General features: G+C 38.9%; 1 protein-coding gene across 1 annotated transcript in view; it reads right to left on the bottom strand.

Moving 5' to 3' along the window:
* Nucleotides 1-594: 594 nt before the first annotated feature.
* The window catches only part of LOC144798592 (uncharacterized), a 352,559-nt gene continuing 347,153 nt past the window's right edge, over nucleotides 595-6,000 (bottom strand). Inside the window, exon 7 of the mRNA XM_078669547.1 lies at nucleotides 595-931. The gene's annotated coding sequence lies outside the window, so the exon portion shown is untranslated. The remainder of the gene's footprint in view (nucleotides 932-6,000) is intronic.

Here is a 6,000-nt window from a genome sequence, read left to right as displayed (position 1 = left end):
ATAAAAGAGGGAGGAATAAATGAGGAAGAGGAGGGACCAATGAGAAGGAATTTTCCCAGGGCTGAGGGACGTCACATAGAGCAGAAGAGAAAAGGAGAGGATCTTGGGACACATGGCAAGCAATGAGAAAGAAGATCTACAAAAAACATCCAAGCAGCAACCAGTGCAGAGGAGTGGGAAGCTGCAGACGAGAAGAACTTGGAAGGTCCCGCATAGTCGAGGAAGGCTGTGGCTTTACTGGGTAGGTGTCTGGGCCAGGCAACAATGCATGGCTTCAGAAAGCATCATGGGAGAAATGGGGAAGTGGCATACTGGAATCCAAAACGAGTCAACGGGAAGGCCTGGTTGTCTCCTTAGAGTCTAGAGGTGGCATGGTTGAAACAAAAACAAGGGGGCATATTAACAAGAGAAGCCCAGGTTAGATGTCCTGCACATCTAACCTGGGTTTTTTTGGAATTCTATAACGCATATCAGCAAGCCCATTATCGGCGTTTTAGCAGCAGTTTCCTAACCCTAAAAAGGCGATCATTTTAACGAGGTTCTTGCTAATATGCCCCAAGGTTACCTAGATCAACGCCCTGATACAGTCACAGGTTTTGAGGATGAGACAAAAGATTGACACGTGTTGGTAAAGGAATAAGTAAATCAACAAGAATCAGAGATTATATTTAAATTCCTTTATTTTTGGGTGTGCATTAAACTACAGTTATCTTTTTCTTTTGGGGATCTTTGCAAGACTAGAGCCCAGAAGTAGAAGCTTCTCAGATTATATGGAAATACAAGAAAAGATAAGCGCGGACAGTCTTTAAGACAGAAGTAGGGGGGAGATGAGAAGTATAAAAAGTAATTTCTAGAATTCACTTAGGCACATACTTACCCACTTTTTTTTCCTTTAGGAACATCGGCTCAAAGAATGAGAGAGAAGTCATACCTACAAGGAGAGACAAATACGTGTCTTTAGATCTCAGGACAACATGGACATATACCACTGAAATACAAGTAATGTTCAATGCAATGGACCTAACGGATAATAAAAAAGTGTCTGCTGATAATGTCTAGAACTGACCAATTTTGTATATCCAACCTTTTAATCATTAAACGTTATTATACTAAAATCATAAGACTGAAAACAAGAGGATAAATCAAATCAAGTCCATCCTACAAGCATTTACAAAAAAGAATAATAAAGCAATCTCTAAGACTACTCCTTCTAAGTTCAGTTAACTTAAGAATCTAAATGCAGAACTAACAGTGACGAGAAAAAACGGTCCCAAATGTTTTACCCTACAACATTTTAAAGGGAGGACAGAGCAGCACCACCATCATTAAATAATTTAAGAGCAAGTAAAAGTAGACCACATACAGTGTTAAATTTCATAAGATTAAGAGAGACATGTTAAAACCTCTAAAAATAGGTATTAAGAGACATCTGTATGATAACAGAATCTTTCAATAATAAGACAGTACCTTTATAGGACGTAATATGCAATTTAAAACAGCATGTACAAAGGTTTCTTTTCCCAAGCAGTGCAAATAAGTAAAGGCCGCGGCATGAGATCTTATTTTTAATGCTAGTAGTATAGGACGAAGAAATCGCACTCTTTGTGCAGTGTAAAATGTGCAAAAAGGGCAAAGTGCTTTGTTCTGCTGGAAATTCACAGTGACAGCGAGGGAGAGACAAGAACCACATGACTTTTACTGAAAAGGCTATCAGAAAGTGTATAGTTTGGGGACTAAACTGTGTCAGAAGGAACTTGTGCCTCTCCTTTACAATGACCTGTAAGTAAAGTGCAGAGCATACCGGAAAAACCCTAAGGGTGTTGTCTAACCCTCTCACTCTAATCTCTGCCCGTGACCTTTGTACTTTTTGATTAAAGAGCGCTTTCGTTTGAGTTCAGGGAATAGTCGCCAAATTATCTGGGTTAAGATAAAATGTTGGGGCACCAAGTCTTCAAAACTCTTTTTAATGTACTTAAGCCATGGAATATCCAGAGATTTGTCCAGCTTCAGAAAATCGTGTACGTTTGTTCTGCATACATGGGCTTCTGGGTTTTCCTAGATTCTGTGCCATAACAAAAGTGGTTGTAGCTTGATATGTTCTTCTATATATTCAAGCCCAACTTCTTCATGGCAAAAGGCAGTCTGGGTAGAAGGTGGAACTGCCAGGAGTCTTCTTATAAACGTATTCTCCATAATTTGCAGAGATTTTCCACTCATATACCCCATAAGCCCATGCCGAATGTGGCGATAGACTGGCATTTACTTTGAAAAATACAAAGCATTTCTCTAGGTGGATTATGCCCTAAAAACTGCTTCCACTGCTCTTTGGAATTGCATGGCTCTTACATTCAGGAGAAATTTCCAGTTAACATCTATGTCGATCAGAATTACTAAATATGTAAAATGTACAGTTTTCATGATTTCTTCCCCAACAAGTAAAAACTTTTTGGTCTTGGCTAGTTTGGGGCCGCATTTCATTACAAAGGACTTAGTTTGATTTGTTTTTAGCCCTAAACTACTCATAAAACTATTAAAAGCATATAGTAAAATCTGGAGACCATTAGCAGTTCGTGCAATGAGAATGGCATCGTCTGCATAAAGCAGCACAGGAATTTCTCTCTCGTTAATCTTTGGCAGGTCCTTCCCAGCTGTTAACAGGTGCCCACGCAGAGAATTAAAATAAATTAGAAAGAGAAAAGGTGCCAAGACACAGCAGTGTCTAACCCCATTAATTGATGGGAAGTCCTCAGATAAATCTCCGTACCTACGGTATCATACTCTGGCTGTAGTATGTTCATGTAGCCTACTGAGTAGGGAGGTTATTGTGTTGTCAATGCCTAATTGGAGCATTATGGACCACAACATTGGGCGGTCTACCATATCAAAGGCACATGTTAGGTCCATGAATGTGAGATGGTCACATTTTTTTGAGAAAAGGTTGTGCTGGGGCTTGAAGGTTTGAATGTTAATTCTTTGGAATAATTCCAATAAATTCCCATAAGTTAGTGCGGAACATATTTATTGACACATCAAAGTGAACAGCCAACACGTGTTTCACCTGGCCTGGGGCTTCTTCAGGGCTGTATTGTTCAGTGCAAGTTAAAACAAAGTGTTATGGTGGTGTAGTAGAGTGAGAAAGAGTATAGAACAGACGTGAGTCGTTGTGTGAGGGCAGATAGACAGTAGAGACAGGAGAAGGGAAAAAGGACGGAGAAAAAGGAAAAAGGAGAAGTGACAAAAGAAGAGAAAGAGAAAAGGGGACAAAGAAAGGAAGTGGGTGAGAGGATGGAAAGGAAGTGGAATGGAGAAGGGAAAAGACACGAAAAAGTGTGAGGAGGGTTGAGGAGGTTTTGGATGTGAGGGAGATGTTCAGAATGATTTAGGGTGAAATGGAGATGATCAAGGAGAGAGTGAGATGGATTGTAGTGTTAGCAGAAGTGAATTTATAAAAGTATACATATGTACAATAATTTGATTAACATAATTCAAGAGGCACAGTTGACAGATTTGGCATATTGGAAAAAATGAATTCCAAGGAAACCATGAGTGAATAACACATTAAAAATGGCAAGCAATTGAATATATACAACAAAAGTAAAAAGCATAATAGTATACACCGTACAATATTAATTGCCACCAAAAGACGAAAAAGCCCAATAATTTAAAGAAAACAGGTAATCAATAATTAATCCAAGAGTGATAAACCAATAGTCAAATCATCCAAATATATATCAATATAAGTATATAGATAGTGAAATCATTATATGTTAAGAATGCACATTAGAATGAGGTCAATTGAATATAATAAAAGTTCAGACAATCATACAAAACATTTTATAAATAGGTATTGATCAATTCGAAAACATGTATCACATTTATTTTGGCCTTGTATACATTTGGACGATCAGGGAAAAATGTAAAGATTGTTCAACGTTGTCCAGGCCTGAATGAAAACCAAACTTCTAGGTCTCAGAGCCCGCGTGACTCTATAGTCACTCTATAGTCCAACTTTCCAATTTGGGCAATAATATCCTTCCTAGGATCTCAACTGTGCTATCTAGGAGGGATATCGGGCAATAGCAGTGGGGCCGACTCCTATCGCCTTTCTTTTTTTAAAATTGGGACGGTAATAGCCTCCTGCCAGGTCTTAACCAGAGGTCCTGTAATTGCGCTTCTTATAACACGTGTTATTGAGGGTGCCCAGAGCAACACCATTTGTACACGTATGCTGGGTTTGCAATGGAAGCACTGGCTCTTAGATAATAAGTGTTCCCCAGCCCTTCAACACTTAATCAGAGCAAAGTGAGTTGTCAAAGCAAATTAAGGCTTTGGGCCATTGTTAAAACTGTGAACATTTTCAGAACATACCTAGGTTTGTGCAAGTGCTGCAAAGGTATATTATTTTAAATATATATGATGTCTGCCTCAAATCCCAGTGTTCTTGCTCACTGCTTAAATAACCCCCCAGTACCTGATAGTGGCCGTCTTTAGACAATCTGATCAAATTAAGAGAGATTCCATAAATATAACATAATTCAGCCAACTTAATCCTTGTCTGGTTCACAAATGTTAACTGCATATACAATGATAAAACATGAAGAATACTTTTACAATTATATATTTTATGAAGTTTTTAAGAATAATGTAACTTTTATGCAATTTTCCCTTTTTCTAAATAGTGTATGTAATATTGTTATGGTTTTAACTAACTGAACAATAAATACATAAATAAATAAAAGAACTGCATTTACATACGTTTAGTGAAATGATCTGAGTCGAAAAAGTTAGTTTCGGGGTTCAATAAACTGGAGATATATTTGACTGTAGATGATTCATTCAAGTGTGACAAGGAACTCAAGCTTAACTCCTGGGGTAAACGCTCCAACACACACTGTGCTGGACATATATTCAGAGTCTGTGATAGTGTGTGTCCTTCAAATGTTTTACAAACTACAGGAGGCTCCAAGAATAAAGTAGGATATGCAACATGTTGCAATAAGAATCAACTTTACATGGTATGCCATCAAAAGTTGTGCGATTGTACAACCACTGTATTAATGATTAAATCAAACCACTGAAAGGTGATTGGAAGAATGCTTACACTAAGTCTAACCACTGGCAATCACTCAGGGTAGCATTCTTTTGTCCACCATGCCACCTCAATTTGGACCCAGCCATATGCAAATCAGCCTTGGCCCTGTTTCAATCGGAACAGTCCAGTCTGATCTAGCAGGCCAGGTCCTCACTGAACCAGAAAGCAAGCAGCCCAAGACCAGTTTTGCCCTGATTGGGGTTCGTCAGTCGGATGTAGTTTGATTTCAGCGACATAGTGAGCACTGGACCCATGTCTGGTCATGTCCATGCAAATTAGAGCGATTCAGCAAACACACGAAAGATGATGTGAGGAATACTTGCAATAAGGCGAACCACTGGTAACCGCTCGGGCAGCATTCCAACCCATCATTCTTTTGCTCATCATAGCACTTCAGTTTGGACCCACCCATTCAGTGGGAGCTGGTTCCTACCTATCAAGTAGGAAACCTCAAAGCAGATTAAGAATTTCCCACTGGCCTAAACATAAAAAAATAAGTAGTCAAAAGGTGGTTTAAATCATCTTCTAGTAAAAATCCTTCTAACTGGTTGTTCTTGTGAAAACTGGAGATTTTACATCTTTAATTGAAAATTATGGAAGCAAATTCCGACAGAAATACCCCTCTTATCAGTTAAACAACTAATAAAGCTTCACTGAGAGGCTTCTTGATACAAGTGTGGTGCTGGTACTGCTAACCCGTAACACAAATTCTCCGAATTCGCTTTCTGCCTTTGTCCTACACTACTAAGAAGCAGACAAGGCTGTCATAGAGAAACAACATTTGCCTATAAGCTAGATTTGCAGGCTGTGGGAGAATGTTCTCTTCTGTTCAGACTGGCTTCCTACAGGTCCACATAGGTTTCTGATTGATGGGATGTCCAAACAGTGTCTTTGGTCTCCATTTATGA

The sequence above is a fragment of the Lissotriton helveticus genome, chromosome 12 (assembly GCF_964261635.1).
Source record: "Lissotriton helveticus chromosome 12, aLisHel1.1, whole genome shotgun sequence".
NCBI lineage: Eukaryota > Metazoa > Chordata > Amphibia > Caudata > Salamandridae > Lissotriton > Lissotriton helveticus.
This window is presented reverse-complemented; position numbering and strand designations above follow the sequence as displayed.